Source organism: Dromiciops gliroides, chromosome 1 (assembly GCF_019393635.1).
Source record: "Dromiciops gliroides isolate mDroGli1 chromosome 1, mDroGli1.pri, whole genome shotgun sequence".
NCBI classification, from domain to species: domain Eukaryota; kingdom Metazoa; phylum Chordata; class Mammalia; order Microbiotheria; family Microbiotheriidae; genus Dromiciops; species Dromiciops gliroides.
The window spans coordinates 364,150,185-364,168,066 of NC_057861.1; positions in this window are offsets into that span (position 1 = coordinate 364,150,185).

A 17,882-nucleotide genomic window follows, 5' to 3' on the forward strand; every position below is an offset into this window, starting at 1 on the left:
ACCTTGTGAACTTTGAAATTTTGGGAGGATTTTTTGTGTTTTTTTTCTTCTCCTCAGCATTCTTGCAGTATACCTGAGATAACTTCTGGCAGTGTCTACCTTGGGAACTAAAGATAAACTAAATGCACTGAGGAGAGACAGCTTGAAGACTCTCTAAGAATTCCAGGACAAAACTAAACCATAACTAAGGAAGTTAATAGGGGCTCCATTATGGGACCTCCAGGAACTATGAGTTACCTCTTTGTACATTTCACTGTTAGTTTGCACTCATTTCCCACTAGGCTCTATATGTAATTGTAGCAGTATGCTACTTTTTTGAGGGAATGTGATATGTCACCTAGTTAATATCTCCTCCTAAAAACTAATAAAGTTGGATTTGTTGCTACATATCAATACATAATCATTGAAAGAATCATATAGATTGAAATTCATAAGAAAAAAATAGAAAGCACCCAACTCCTTAGGGTGACTCCTAAAATACTCAGGAGTTAAGCAGCCAGTAACTCTCTGAAACCTAGCACACTCATTCAAGTGGAATTGGGAGAATTATTCCAAAGATATACAGCACAAATAGTGTAGAATAAGGGTTTGTTTCCAAACAGTTTTGTTTTTGTTTTTGTATAAAGGACTCCTTTGTCAATCTAATGAAGCCTATAGGCATGTGCTCAGAATATTATCTTTAAATACCTAAAATAAAATACATAGGGTTACAAAGAAAACAATTTTGTTGAACTGTGTTTTGGAAAAATAAAAAGCTAAAAATTAAAACAAAACAAAAACAAGTTCACAGATTGCAAGGTAAAGATATCCCGTTCTACAAAATTAAGGTGTAGATGAAAATCTCTATATATTCTCAATTATTTTTCCTTGTCAACTTGTTCTGGCTAAAGGTTAATAAACCACAAAACCTGAATAGTTGGAACATAGACACCATCCTAATTAATGTTCTAAACACTTTTGCCTGGTAGCTTGTAATTATTTTCCCACATCACATCTTTCTACCTGGAAGACAAGGTGATTTACCTAAAGCACAGGTCATTAGGAACATGACAAAACTGTTCTCTGGGAATGTGCAGCTTGATATCCCAAGAAAATTTCAAACTCAATTGGTCAAAAACTAAGCTCATTATTCTGATAAAACTATCCCTTTCTTTTCAACTTCCCTATTTCTTTTAATGCCACCATAATCTTCATAGTATTCAAACCACCTTTATTCCTTTACCTTCTGATCTACTTTTAATGTGTATAACCATAGTTTTTTTCTTTATACCCTACCCTGAACCCACCCTTAATGCAGTCATCATCACGTTTTGCTGAGAATACACTATTTTAAGAGCCTAGAAACTGCTTTTCCTGCCTTTGGTTTCTGTTTTCTCTAATATATCCTATACATAGTGACCAAAATAAATTACCTAATTCAATAATATTATGTCACTCTCCTGCTCAAAAATATTCATTATCTTTTTTGTTTGTTTGTTTTTGCAGGGCAATGAGGGTTAAGTGACTTGCCCCGGGTCACACAGCTAGTAAGTGTCAAGTGTCTGAGGTCAGATTTGAACTCAGGTACTCCTGAATCCAGGACCGGCACTTTATCCACTGCACCACCAGCTGCCCCCCCCCCATTATCTTTTTTTTTTTTTTTTTGGTGAGGCAATTGGGGTTAAGTGACTTGCCCCGGGTCACACAGCTAGTAAGTGTTAAGTGTCTGAGGCTGGATTTGAACTCAGGTACTCCTGACTCCAGGGCCGGTGTTTTATCCACTGCGCCATCTAGCTGCCCCCCCCATTATCTTTTAAGTATGTTTTTTTGGTTTTTTTTAGTGAGGCAATTGGGGTTGAGTGACTTGCCCAGGGTCACACAGCTAGTAAGTGTTAAGTGTCTGAGGCCAGATTTGAATTCCGGTACTCCTGACTCCAGGGCCAGTGCTCTATCCACTGTGCCACCTAGCTGCCCCTAAGTATGTATTTTTAAACCTTTGAGAATTTGCACTTTATCTACATTTACAACTTCACCCTACATAATTCCTTTTCAAGTACTATATGAAACTGGATATGTACATTTTACACCATGCTCTTCTTTCTCCACACATTAATGTAGGTACTCTGTTCCTGGTTCATGTTCCATCCTTGTCTTTCCTTATTGGGACATATATATATATATATATATATATATATATTTAGGTTCACCTCAGTTGCCTCTTCTTCATGAAGTCTTACCAGATACCCCATACAAAATTATTTCTTTCTTCTCAGATTTTTGGAATGCTGTGCTTTTTCATAATTTTAGCTTTATCTCTCTTACATTCACATTTTTTTGTTACACACTTTTGTATTCATGTTGTAGCTCCCATTTAGAATGTAAGCTCTTTGATTTTGATTGATGAGGTTTGATTACTGATCTCTTCAGATTTCATGCCAGTCACTCTTCCTCATTCTTTCTACCAAAACTTGCAGCTCCCTGGAAACCATAAGGTAGATCATTTCCCCCCCCCCCCCCGGAACAGTAGCATTATTCTGAAACCATAGTTGTTCAACCGAATGACTCCTGGAATTACTCTTGACAGGCCATGATTTATGACCAGTTGTCTTCTCTAGCCGAGGAGTCTTCATTTTCTCTATACTGAGACACCCCTGCAAAAGGAAAGGTCATCATACTTGTATAGGTCTCCTTACAGGGTATATTCATCTAAAAACATGAGGAATCTAAGTAGACAATTAAGGGGGAAATATCTCTGCAACTTTTATTTTACATTCAGCATTTAAAATTATTTTTGTAATTGCATATTTTTTTTTCTGAGCTGGTGTTTTAGAATCAAATTTCTTTCAACTGGACTGGTTATTTTTCAACTGAATTGGGGGTGGATTAGGAATAAATTGACCAAATGATACTCCATAGGATCATAAGTTCAGAACTGGGAAAAACATAATAGGTAATCTAATTCTGATTCTTAACTTTAGACATGAAGAAACTGAGGCCAAGAGGTAGAAAGTGGGAAAGACAAAGTTTGGGTTCATGTCCACTGGATTCATTCAGTACATTTGCCAAGACAACAGGCTGCATTTTAAGGATCGCATTCATTGTACAATGAGACCTTTATTGGGGTTTCCAGTATGATCTAAATAACTAAAAATGATGAAAGTTGTTCCCCTGATCTTGTTTATCCTTCTATCCATAAAATAAAATACTTTGATTTTCCTTTGCTATCATTCTTCTTCCTTATTTCATTCCTCCCTTCATTCCTTCCTTCATTCCTCCCTCCCTTCCTCCCTCTTTCCTTCACTCCCTTTCTTGCTTTTTTCCTCCCTTCCTTCCTTTCTCTTTTTTCATCATAGAGCTGACTTAGGTTCCCACAAGCCATGTAAATGAAACAAAAACTCTGGCAAATCATTGCCAAGATCAACAGATTTTAAATATGGTTTGGTAACAAAATTTTTATGACTATTATCAAAGGATTGGCATAGGTAAGTTTCAAATTCTTCAGCAGGTTTATCCCTGAGTGACTACTGTTGTTGTTTTTGTTTTTATTTCTTAGCTAAAAGAAGAACATTTGGCTTTCAGTCTACCAAGTTGTTGACTTTCAGCAAGGTTTAGGCTTATGAACAAAAAGAAAATTGATAGAACTATCTAACTGTGGATTATTTAATATCATACTGTAACAAAGCTAGAGTTGCTGTTGCAACCTTCAGAAGAATCTAAAATGGGGTAAGGAATATTGGTTGTGCTCAGGCATAAATAAGTAAATGATGTAATTGAATATTTCAAAATTCTAAAATCCCATAAGTCTGGGTGTCCCATAAATTGAAAAGATTACTTAGTATCTATCTATAATTTAAGAAATGGTGTTTAAGAATTGCTATGGGGGACAGCTAGGTGGCACAGTAGATAAAGCACTGGCCCTGGATTCAGGAAGACCTGAGTTCAAATCCAGCCTCACACACTTGATGGGTACTACCTATTTGACCCTGAGCAAGTCACTTAACTGTCATTACCCTGCCCATGCATTCCCTCCTCCCAAAAAAGATGTACTATGTCTAAAACATTTCCAGATAATTTATTAAGCTAATAAATAAGTAAATTAATAATCTTCCTAGAGCTTATCTACTGATAAGCCTCTTTGATATAAGCTTGCTGACATTATAATAATATAACTAGTTAGAATATAGGCAAAACTGTACATTATAGAACCCCTACTAGAGATCTTTCCATCTTGGACAATTTTCTAGAGCTATTAATTGTCCCAAATAGATTGAAAATATAGAATTGGTTAGATATTATGATGAGGAATCAAATCAGAATGTTTTAATAATATTTGGTCAACACTAATTGATTGCTTACCATAAGCACTGTGCTAAGTGCTAGGAATAGAAAAAGAGCGAAAAGTCATACCTTCCCTCAAAGAGCTTGCAATCAAACAGGGGCAACAACATGCAATCAAATATATACAAAGCAAATTATATATCGGATAAATAGAAAATGATTAAGAGAAGAAAGACATTAGCAGTGAGAAGGGTTGGACAACATTTCCAGTAAAAGATAGGATTCTAATTTGGACTTTAAAAAGCCAGGGAAGCCATCAGGTGAAACTAAAAAGGAAGAGTATTCCAGTTATGGGGGGGGGGTAGCCAGAGAAAATGCTGAGAACCAAGATATAGAGTGTCTAGTTCATAGTAAAACAGACCAAAAGTGTGTCCTCCAAATAAATATCAGGTGTCTGGATTGGTTCTGTAGTGCTACAAAATGAGTGTTAGATTAGAAGTCAGAAGATTCAAATTTTAGTCACCACTTTTTTTGCTTTGATTGGCCTTGGACAAGACTCTTTTACTGTTTAGATCTTTTACCTCTAAATTTAGCAGGCTGCTTTAGGTGAATTATACTTTTCTTGACTCACCAAAGAAAAAAAAACCCTAGGAATCTGTAAGTTTGAGGGGTCACCAGACCATGGATCTGAACCAGTAAATACACACAGACCCCTCTAACAAATCACCTCCTTCCAACCTTTAATTTTCTAGGGAAAGTGCAGATGTTTTTATCTTTAAATTCAATGGTAGACATTTTTAGTTAATCTATTCTTCTTGGAAGGTTGCCAAAATATTTTGCAGGTAGGTGCTTAAATGAATTCATTCAGGTCCTGATTCTGCAGTATTTATTCAAGCAAAACTTCTACCAAAGGTCCCATTGCCCCCAAGGTCAATAGGAACTTTGTATGAATAAGTAATGCTGAATCAGACTATAAATATATAATCAGAAATTTCCCTCAGTTTGTATATTCAGTATAGGTTTCCTACCTTTTGAGCTAATATCTTCTGAGACACCCTCTTAAAGATAGTAAATATCTGATGGGTAAATCCTCTGAATGTAACACATTTTCATCATCCTTTCAACTCATTAGTTCTGGTTAAGCTATTAAATAGTACATCAGAATGGTTATAATTAGTATAGAAATTTGCTTCAGTAACAATTAAACTGGTCCAATATTCATCTCTTTATGCTTATACTATTTATCTATGTGGTATAATAAATCAATACTTTTATTGCTTGCCTGATAGGGTGAGTAAAAGTGGGTTGGAAGTAGATAGAAATTCAGGAAAATTAGAAATGAACTTAAGTTGTAAAAAATATTTGAAGGCCAAAAGAGTCAGATTTATTTATTCACTGGAGAATTTTAAAGTTTCCTCTACTTATAATTTATATCAAAAAACATTGGGGCAGCTAGATGGCGCAGTGGATAGAGCACCAGCCCTGGATTCAGGAGGACCTGAGTTCAAATCCGGCATCAGACACTTAACAGTTACTAGCTGTGTGACCCTGGACAAATCACTTAACCCCAATTGCCTCACTAAAAAACAAAAACAAACAAACAAACAAAAAACATTGGCATTTGCAAATGGTTTTTAAGATCATGGGTAATTGAATCTTTTGTGTGTTTTCTGTTATATTTGCCTCAAAATTGATAATGGGGGAAGGGAAAGGATGAGGGAACTGGAATTGTGAGATCCTTTGTATAAACTACAGAAGGTTAGAAAGAACTTCTCCAATGAAGATTGACAACTTCCACAACTTATAATCTAATAGATTTCACTGGGATTCCATAAACTATGTATATCAGATTCCTAAGCAAAACTTGAATCCAGGTCTTTCTGACATTAACGCAAGTCCTCTGACCATTCTTTTTTTCATTCTTTTTTTTTTTTTTTAGTGAGACAATTGAGGTTAAGTGACTTGCCCAAGGTCACACAGCTAGTAAATGTTAAGTGTCTGAGGTCGGATTTGAACTCAGGTACTCCTGACTCCAGGGCCAGTGCTCTATCCACTGTGCCACCTAGCTGTCCCTCTCTGACCATTCTTCATGCTGCATCTCAGCCATCATCAATCTTCAACATAGACAAAAGCCCAATTAATAGATATTTATTTAACAGTTAATATCTTCAAAGATCTATTTTAAAACACATTTTGAAAATGCAGATTTATCTAAGAAGTGAAATGTAAAACTATTTCTACCCCCATTTAACCCCAGAATTATGGTTGTCAGAAGGATTGCATTCTCTAATGGTACTTAAATCATTGTTCATTTTCTTGCTATGCCTTTTTCTTACCATTTAAATAATATATTTTTCTTTTATAGGCAGACATTATTAAAACCACAGAAACAAAATGCATTTGCCTTACTACTTCTAAATCTTTGCAAGGAAATCTGCATCAATTCTCTATTGACATGGTTAAGTTGATACTCAACTGTGAAATGTGGTTTTCTCTCCTGAAATAAGAAATCAAGGTTTTCTTTCATGTTGAAAAATAAGCTTCCAAACTGACCAACAAAGACAAAAAATAACCTTGACTGAAATTTTCAGAAAAGAAGGTTTGTGGTTGGCCCTTTTAAATAGTGTATGGATTGTTACATTTGGTGGAGCTCAAGAAAGGCCAAAAGGAAAGCATGAAAAATAGGACAAGACATCTCTCTACAAAGTTATACTTGCAATAAAATGTACCAAAAAAAACTGTGTTAAATTTGTGTTTTTACCCTGAGAGGTCAGTGATGAAACCCAGTCTGTGGAGAATAATCTTGATTCTCCAGACCAGAAAATGTTCCATGTTCACAATTTACCAATTTGTAGCTTTGAAAGGTAATCAAAGGGAGGAGGCAGTGGGTTGGAAGTGGGTATCACTATTCATATACTTTTATTCACATATTGATTTATACAAGATGGGGCCATATGGTCTGATGGAGCTATTGAGACTGATTCTGATTTGTAAAGGTGATCAGTATTTACATCTATTTCCAATGTTTTATAAGCTCCCAAACTGAAATTAGTCATCTGTTACCACTAATAGAAACAGTGTTATTAAAGCTTCAGGTTTATATTGAAATTCCTAGATATTAGAAGAGTTTCCCAAGAGTAATATTATGCTCCTTTTTTCATAAATATATTCAGCTGCATGACCACAAAAAGACTAAAGAGGCAGGAAGACTGTAATTCATTGTAAAGTATTCAATTTAAATGTCAGGAAGAAGTCCCAGAGTGGGTCCTCTGTCATCAGCTCTGGCAAAAATACACATAAAACAGCTTTCATCTGTTTTATTAAGACTTCAGTGCCTTAGTTCACAAATTAAACACACAAATTTACATTTCCAGTAATATCTCAGTATTGGTTTTCAGCCATACTACCCCTTTGCTATCTCAGAAGTTCATAGAATCTTTTGAAGGTTATTTATTTGGAACCTCATTCATTCATCAGAGTATAGTAGAGTAGGAAGAGCAGCATTTGAGGACTAAAATGGGATACCAGCTGCCTGGCACCATTTTCTTTTCTACTTTTCCCACAGTGAGTAAGGCAGCACCTTTTAGTGTCAGGGCAGACTCTAGCCTCCATCAGAGACCCTGCCAGGTAGCATATAGTCCTAAGCATACAAACTAATAGGAGTGTTCTTAAAGTGAAACAGCACAGTTGAATTAAAAAGAATAATTAATTTATTCTCTAACAACTAGGAATGTAAGTTGCAAAGCAGGTTCCTATCTGTTCAATTAAAGAACATTTACTTTCTGGGAAACCCCTGCCAATGAAATAGGTTATTTGTTACAAAAAAAAGTGAAAGACAAAAAAAAAAGATTCATTATTTTTCCTATAAGATTATATACTCCAAAGAGGCAGCAACTATTTTCTTTACGTTGACTTGAGGAATGAGAAGGTTTCTCATGTGGAAGACAGGTTAGACTTGTTTTGTTTGGTCTCAGAAGAAGCAAAAGGCTTGACTTAAGGAAATTCTTCCTGATAAATGTGTGCTCCAATGTGGAATTGCCTTTACAAGATAGTGAGCTTATAATATTACATTTTCTTCTTCCTACAGTGTATATAAATGAAGTTAGGGGTTACCAGGAAACACCATGACAGTGGGGGGTATTAAAAAAAAACTCACCTTCTTGATGAGTTTCAAATGAAGTATATTGTATTTTGAAAAAATAATGGAATCAGTCTTGAAAAAACTCAAAATAATTTCATTTTATGGTTGAAAACATGTTTTCATCCCCAAAGCAAACAATTTCAAGAGGAGATCAATTAAAAAATGATAGTGTTTTAGGGTTGATAGCTGTCACTTTACCTGAACCCCCAAATGGGGAAATTCATGGTAGTATTCAAATGGGCACTTTATTTTAAATTCATATTTAGTTGCTTCGGGCATGGAGAAAGTACTTAACATGCACAATTAAAATTTCTTTTTTTCTTATTGATTATTTGTATGCTAGGTAAAATAAGAAACCAAAGGAAAGGTTATCTTAAATAAGGAAGAACTAAACTAAATGAAATTATGTTTTTATTCATTTTTCTGTTATCCTACTTTTCAAATTTTAGTTGTTTACTTTGTATACTTTAAACATATTTTAAAATGAGGAAGAACCTGCCTGTGCCACATTCTGGCTGTGTAAATGTGTGCATGTTAACACTATCATTAATACCTTAATATAGTTCTTTAATTTTTCAATTAAGAAAACTTTTGCCTACAAAAATAGCATATCTTTCCTCAGGCCACAAAAAATGTAGTGGGTGGAAAAAGAAAGAAAGAAAGGAAGGAAGGAAGGAAGGAAGGAAGAAAAAGACAAAGAGAAAGAAAGAAAAAAGAAAAACTAACAATAAAAACAATGACAAAAACCAGCTAAAGTGGGCAGCTTCTGAACATAATTCTCTTTTCCTTACAGTATCCTGCCTTTGCCTTATTTTGTAAGAACTATCTGATTACACTCTATAGCTCTGTAATCATTAGCATGCATATCCATGCTATGGGTATACATACATATATATGTGAATGTATGTGCATGTTCGTGTGTGTGTACAGTGAATCTTAATTGATGTGTGCTTTAGCCTGTCTTCACGTCTATAGTACCCTTCAAATAGAGCTTATTGAATAATTAAAACTTCCCTAGTTAAAAGGATTATATTTTACAGTAATATACTTTGAATATTTTTTAGTCATATTCCTTCCTAATATATATTTGTTTCCTGTTTTTGAGTGAATTTTGCATCCATATATATTTATTTATATTTATAAATACTATAATAGGATGGGAGGAAAGGCATGTCTTTTTTTACAACCAAAAAAAGTGACTTCCTTTTTATTTCATTTTTGTTTTTCTTTTTTTTAAGGGGGGGGGGGCAAATATAACCCCATATGTGTCTTTTCTCTGAGGCATCTCTTAAAAACATGATTCTCTGAAGGTTCATGGTACTAAAGCAGTGATCATAAATGGATATATCTTTCTTTCCCTTATCTCTTAGTCCAAATACTAGTAATCCTTTAAAGTTTTCCTTGAATCATTTTCTCTAAAAAAATTTCTTAAATAGTTCCATCCCTCATTATCCCTCTCCATCTGAACTTTAGAACTTATTACACTGATATTACAACATTTCTCACTTACTTTGTACTAACCACTTTTTCATAATTCATATTTTGGATGCCCACCTATATTGTATGATTAGGGAGAGAAAGCATTGTGTTATACTTAAAAAAGAAATTCCTACAGTGGACAGCAGAATATAGTGTTCAAAAGATAACTTTAATCTCATTTTAGTTAAATAAAACTATTCAACAGATTCTTTTACATTCTTAATGTGCTTCTTAGAGCTATGCACGGGCATTAACTTTGTATTCACAATTAACTATTTTAGCAGGCAACTGATTTTTCCTCTAAAGAGACAAAAGTGTGAAAACAAATTGAAAGAAGGTGAGAAAAAAGTTTCTTTTTATTCCTCTTGCACCATTTTATAGCAAATAAAAAGCATTTCTCTCTCTCTCTCTCTCTCTCACACACACACACACAAACACACACAGAACAACAAAAGCAGCATTTATATTTAAGTAAATAGTCCACTTAGGGAATTGAAAATATGTGTGATAATAGTTTTGAATATGAAACTTTATATCATTGAAATTTCTGAGCAAAGCAACAAAATTATAGAACCAGAAAGCACCTTAAAAATAACCCATTGTGTTCATACCATTCCTGGCTTTGTGTTGGCAAGTAGACTCCCAAGTATTTTATATTATCTACTATTATTTAAATGGAATTTCTCTTTCTATCTCTTGCTGCTGGACTTTGTTGGTCATGTATAGAAATGCTGATTATTTATGTGGATTTATTTTATATCCTGCAACTTTGCTAAAGTTGTTAATTGTTTCAAGTACTTTTTTAATTGATTCTCTAGGATTCTCTAAGTATACTATCATATCATCTGCAAAGAGTGATAGTTTTGTTTCCTCCTTGCCTATTCTAGTTCCTTTAATTCCTTTTTCTTCTCTTATTGCTCTAGCTAACATTTCTAGTATAATATTAAATAATAGAGGTGATAATGGGTATCCCTGTTTCACCCCTGATCTCATTGGGAAGGCCTCTAACTTATCTCTATTATATATAATGTTTGCTGATGGTTTTGGGTAGATACTGCTTATTATTTTAAGGAAAGCTCCACCTATGTGTATGCTCTATAGTGTTTTTTATTATGGATGGGTGCTGTATTTTGTCAATAGCTTTCTCTGCCTCTGAGATAATCATATGATTTTGGGTAGTTTTCTTATTGATGTGGTTGATAATGTTGATAATATCTTATTTAAGATTTTTGCATCAGTATTCATTAGGCAAATTGGTCTATAATTTTCTTTCTCTGTTTTGGCTCTGCCTGGTTTTGGTATCACCACCATATTTGTGTCATAAAAGGAATTTGGTAGAACTCCTTCACCTATTTTCCCAAATAATTTGTATAATATTGGAATTAATTGATCTTTAAATGTTTCGGAGAATTCACTTGTAAACCCATCTGGCTCTGGAGAATTTTCTTGGCAGAGTTTATAAATGGCTTGTTCAAATTATTTTTCTAATATGAGCTTATTTAAGGATTTTATTTCCTCTTCAGTTAACCTGGGCAGTTTGTATTTTTGTAAATATTTTTCCATTTCATTTAGATTGTCAAATTTATTGGCATACAGTTGGGCAAAATAGCTCCTAATTATTGCTTTAATTTCCATGTCAATGGTGGTGAAATTACCCCTTTCATTTTTGATACCGATAATTTGGTTTTCTTTTCTTTTTTTAAATCAAATTAACCAATGGTTTATCTATTTTATTGTTTTTTAATAAAACCAGCTCTTAGTTTTATTGATTAATCATATTGTGTTTTTTCTTTCATTTTTATAAATTTCTCCTTTGATTTTCAGGATTTCTAATTTACTATTTAATTGGGATTTTCAATTTGTTCTTTTTCTAGGTTTTTTAGTTGTTTGACCAATTGGTCATTGATCTCTTCCTATATTTTATTCATGTAAGCATTTAGAGATATAAAATTTCCCCTAAGCAATGCTTTGGCTGCATATCATAGGTTTTGGTATGTTGTTCCATTATTGTCATTCTCTTGGATGAAGTTATTGATTGTTTCTATAATTTGTTTTTTGACCCATTTGTTCTTTTTTTTTTTTTTTTTTTAGTGAGGCAATTGGGGTTAAGTGACTTGCCCAGGGTCACACAGCTAGTAAGTGTTAAGTGTCTGAGGCTGGACTTGAACTCAGGTCCTACTGACTCCAGGGCCGGTGCTCAATCCAATGCACCACCTAGCTGCCCCAACCCATTTGTTCTTTAGGATGAGATTATTTGGTTTCCAATTAATTTTCAGTCTACCTTTTCATGGCTCTTTATTACATGTAATTTTTATTGAATCGTGATCTGAAAAGGATGCATTTACTATTTCTGCCTATCTACATTTGACTTTGAAGTTTTTGTGTCCTACTGCATGTTCAATTTTTGATTATATACCATGTACCACTGAGAAAAAGATATGTTCCTTTCTATACCCTTTCAATTTTCTCCAGATATTTATCCTATCTAACTTTTCTAACATTATATTCATCTCTTGAATTTCTTTCTTATTTTTTTGTGGTTAGATTTACCTAATTCTGAGAGGAGAAGATTCAGATCCCCCACTAGTATAGTTTTGCTGTCTATTTCCTCTTATAACTCATTTAACTTCTCCTCTATGAATTTGGATGCTATACCACTTGCTGCATGCATATTTAGTATACATATTACTTCACTATGTATGCAGGATATAGTTCCCTTCCTTATATCCTTTAATTAGATCAATTTTTGTTTTTGCTTTGTCTGAGATAAGAATTTCTACCCCTGCTTTTTTGACTTCAGCTGAAGCATAATATATTCTGCTCCAACCTTTTACCTTTACTCTGTGTGTATCTCTCTGCTTCAAATGTGTTTCTTTTAAACAATAAATTGTAAGATTCTGATTTTTAATCCACTCTGCTATTTTCTTCTGTTTTATGGGAGAGTTCATCCCATTCCCATTCACAGTTAAGATTATTAATTGTTTATTTCCCTCCATCCTCTTTTTCCCCTTTGTTTCTACACTGTTTTTACTCCTTTCACCTTATTTCTCATGACCAGTGTTTTGCTTCTGACCACTCCCTCCCTCAATCTATCTTCCCTTTTATCAGCTGCCCTAACTTTTCTTGCCCCTTTTTTCCCCTGCTTCTGCCCTCACTTCTATCAATACCACCCTTTTCACCTTCCCCTTTTGTTTCCTTAAAGAGTAAGCTAAGTTCCTTTATATAAATGGGAGTTTATTTTATTCCCTCCCTGATGCAAATCTGATGAGAGTAAGGTTGAAACACTGCTCACCCCTCCCTTCTTTCCCTCTATTGTAATGGGTTCTTTTTGTGCCTCTTCCTATAATGTAATTTACCCTATTCCATCTCCCTTTTCTTCTCTTGCCCCTACTCTCCTTTTATTCTGTCCCTTAAATTTCTTTATATCATCACTTCAAAGTCAATTAAATAATACCTTAATAGAGATACAGATCCCAAGAGTTAAAGGTATTATCCTCCCTCATAGGGATGTAAGCAGTTTAATCTCATTGGACAACCTTCCCCCCTGCCTTGTTTAGCTCTTTATACTTCTCTTGAATCTTGTATTTGGAGATCATTTGAGCTCTGATTCTATAATATCAGGGCATTTCTCCTTGATAATTTCTTGGAATATGATGTCTAGACTCTTTTTCTGATTGTGGCTTTCAGGCAGTCCAGTGATTCTCAAATTGTCTCTCCTGGATCAGAGGATAAAATTGTCATTGAAAGAATCCATTGATCACTTCCTTAAAGAAACCCCAAAAGGAAAACTCCATGGAATATTGTAGCCAAACTCCAGAATTATCATGTGAAGGAGAAAATACTGCAAGCAGCCAGAAAGAAATAATTCAAATATCATGGAGCCACAGTCAGGATTGCAGAAGACCTAGCAGCTTCAACATTAAAAGATCAGAAGGCATAGAATATGATATTGCGGAAGACAAAGGAACTTGGATTGCAAACAAGAATAAAGTACCCAGAAAAATTAATGAATATTTTTCAGGGGAAAGCAAATTTCAATGAAATAGGGCACTTTCAAAGTTTCCTGATGAAAACACTAGAACTGAACAGAAAATCTGATTTTCAAATACAATACTCAAGAGAAGTTTAAAAAGGTAAACAGGGGAGAAAAAGTTATTCAATAAGGTTAAACTGTTTACATCCTTACAGGGGAAGATAATACTTATAAATCTTGAGAATTGTATCACATTTGGGCAGATAGAGGGAGTATACATAGAGAATATAGGTATAGATTGACTGTGATGTGATGATATAAAGAAAATCAAGGTATTAAAAAAAGGAGTTTTTATTTATTTATTTTTGTGGAACAATGAGGGTTAAGTAACTTGCCCAGGGTCACACAGCTATTAAGTGTCAAGTGACTTAGGCTGAATTTGAAGTCATGTCCTCCTGTATCCAGGGCCAGTGCTTTTTTCCACTGTGCCACCTAGCTGCCCCTGAAAAAAAAAGGAGTTTATAGGGAGAAGAGAAAAGGGGAGGTAAAACTGGTCCAGTGGTTCTGTAGAGCAATTTGGAACTGCACTCAAAGGGCTATGGGACTGTGCATACTCTTTGACCCAGTAGTACCACGACTAGGTCTGTATCCAAAAGAGATCATAAAAAAGGGAAAAGGGCCCACATATACAAAAATATTTATAGCAGTTCTCTTTGTGGTTGAGAAGAATTGGAAAGTGAGGCAATGCCCATTATCTGGGCAATGGCTGAACAAGTTGTGTTATATACATCCAATGGAATACTATTGTTCTGTAAGAAATTATGAGCAGGCAGATTTCAGAAAAACCTGGAAATACTTAACTGGCATGATGCTAAGTGAAGTGTACAGAACCAGGGGAACTTTGTTCACAGTAATGGAAACATTATGGAATGATCAATTCTGATAGATTGAAATCTTCTCAGCAATACAGTGATCCAAGACAACTCCAAAAGTCTCATGATGGAAAATGTTCTCATCATCCAGAAAAAAGAAAAAAAAGAAAAAATGTATTGTGTATTCTGAATGCAGATTGAATAATACTGTTTCTATTTTGGGGGGGAGGTTTTTCCCTTTTGTTCTGATTCTTCTTTCACAACATGGCTAATGGAAAAATATATTTAATGTGATTTTACATATATTACCTATATCAGATTGCTTCCTGTCTTGGGGAGGTGGAAGAAAGGGAGGGAGGGAGAAAAATATGGAAGTAAAAATCGTATGAAAACAAATGTTGAAAACTATCTTTATATGTATGTAACTGGAAAATAAAATAGTTTTATGATTTAAAAATAATTTATCAATGAAAATTCTTAGCTAGGATGTTTAATTCTTGAAATAGTGTCAATACAATTATTTTTAGATACTGAAAATTTAAGCATTATTGAATGGTGAAGCAAATCACATTGAAAATATCCATATGAGAGCTTAACAGTGCTTGTGTGATGAGATGGAAAGGGTATTAGACTGGCAATCAAGAAATATCAGTTCAAACTACAAACTCAAAACTAACTATCAGCAAGAGTTAGAAGATTAAAAGAATCAAGGAGGAGAAGAAACAAAATTCAGTGTTCTATTAGAAGTGTTTTAACTAAAATCAGATGAACCATCTCATGAGGAAAAAAAAAAAACTTATTCTGGTAGTTGTTTTGGAATTAAGGTTTAAAAAAGGGAAAAATTTTGAAATATAATGAGAAAGGTTTCCTTTTTGCTAATTCTATGTTTTTAGATATAATGTTATGAAAGGAAAATCTTATAGCCAATTAATAAGGTTTTTTTTTAATCTAATAATATCCTGCATATGTTTAGGGAGAATGTGCTGTGCTGTTCCCCACTATGCTCACAAACCAGCATTTCGGACATTTTTGCCCCTTTTTATAATATTGAATTCAGAGGCAACTAGACATCATAAGTTTATAAAACCAATTCAGTAAAAGAGTTCAAATATAATTTAAAGAAAAAAACATTTTTAAGAAACAAATAAAGATATTTAACATGAAAAAGAGAAGGCTCCAAAAGGATAAGATACCTATTTGAAAGTTTGCTGTTTATAATATTAATTTGCATTAGGCCTGAGAAGTAGGAAAAAGTAGGTTAAGTTGCAGAAAGGAAAATTTTAGATTAATGTAACAATTTTTTCATAATTAGGATAAATTAAGAACATATTTTTGTATTAAGAAAAACTGTTCCCCAGTATTAGAAGCTCTTGACCAAAAGGTAGATGACCACCTCACAGAGATATTATCAAGGGGCATTTTAAATATTGTTAGCACAAGAAACCCTTAAAAATTTCCATCAAATTCAGGAGTTTTTGTGATCTCAGTATATCTGTAACTGCTGCAAAGTGTGTGTGTGTGTGTGTGTGTGTGTGTGTGTGTGTGTGTGTAAGAGAAAGGGAGAGAGGGAAAGAAAGAGAGAGGGAAAGAAATGGAGAGAGAGTGGGGTGTCAATATTAACAAAATTATGGCTGGTTTTCTTCTTAAATAAACATAACTCTTTAGGAACTTTTGACAAATAGAATCAAGTAATTTTTTGTTATAGAATATATTAATGTGTATCTAGTATTATTGGAATTTCATCCTTTAATCAGGGAAAAGATCGTATGTAACTAATTACAAAATAAGAATTTAAAATTTAAAATTTGCTTATGCTATATTAGCAAAATTACAAAGGGAAGCTGTGTCTTGAGTTGTTTTCAGTCTTGTATGACTATTCATGATTGCCATTTAGGGAAATAAACAGTATAACCTTATTGAATATTTTTCCCCCTGGTTACTCTTTTACACTTATCTTGAGTCTTGTATTTTAAGATCAAATTTTCTGTTCAGTTCTGTTGTTTTCATCAGGAAATCTTGAAACTCCCACATTTCATTGAATGTCCATCTTCCCCCCTGAAAGATATTGCTCAACTTTGTTGTTTACTTGATTCTTCTTTTCAATCCAGGGTTCTTTGCCTTCTAGAATATCATATTTCATGCCTTCTGATGCTTTAATGTTGAAGCTGCCAGGCCTTGTGGAATCCTGACTATAGTTCCATGATTTTCAAATTATTTTTTTCTGTCTGCTTGCAGTATTTTCTCCTTCCCCTGATAATTCTGGAATTTGACTACAATATTCCTTGGAGTTTTCCTTTTGGCGTTTCTTTCAGGAGGCAATTGGTGGATTTTTTCAATGACTAATTCTCTGACTTAACAACATCAAGGCAGTTCTCTTTGATATTTTCCTGGAATATTGTGGCTAGACTATTTTTTTTCATGGCTTTCAGGTAGTCCAATAATTCTAAAATTATTTCTCCTGGATCTAAATTCCAGGTCAGTTGTCTTTCTGAAGAGGTATTTAACATTTTCTTCTATTTTTTCAACCTTTTGATTCTTGATTCTGTTTGACTGAATTTTGGTGATTCACAGTCATTAGCTTCCATCTGTCCAACTATAGATAGATATATATACACATACATATATATACATACACACACATATATGTGTGTGTATGTATGTGTGTGTATATATACATATATACATATACATACACATACACACATACGTACACATGCATACACATACACACACACACACACACACACACACATATATATAATTTGGCAGGTCAGTGAGGATTAAGTGGCTTGCCCAGGGTCACACAGCTAGCAAGTGTCAAGTGTCTTAAGCTGGATTTAAACTCAGGTCCTCCTATATCCAGGGCGGTGCTTTATCCACTGTACCATCTAGCTGACCCTCCTGCCATTCTAATTTTTAATAATTTTTTTCTTTGTTAAACTTTTGTACCTCCTTTTACATCTTGCCAATTATTACACCATTTTGCCAATTGTATTTTTTAAGGAATTTTCTTGTCACTTTTTCCTGCTTCCTTTGATAAGCTTTTATCTCTTTTTTCATAATTTTCTTGCATAACTCTTTTTTCTCATTTCTTTATCCCTTTTTTCTTCTACCTCTTTCATTGGATTTTAAAAATCCTTTTTGAACCCTTCTAAGAAGG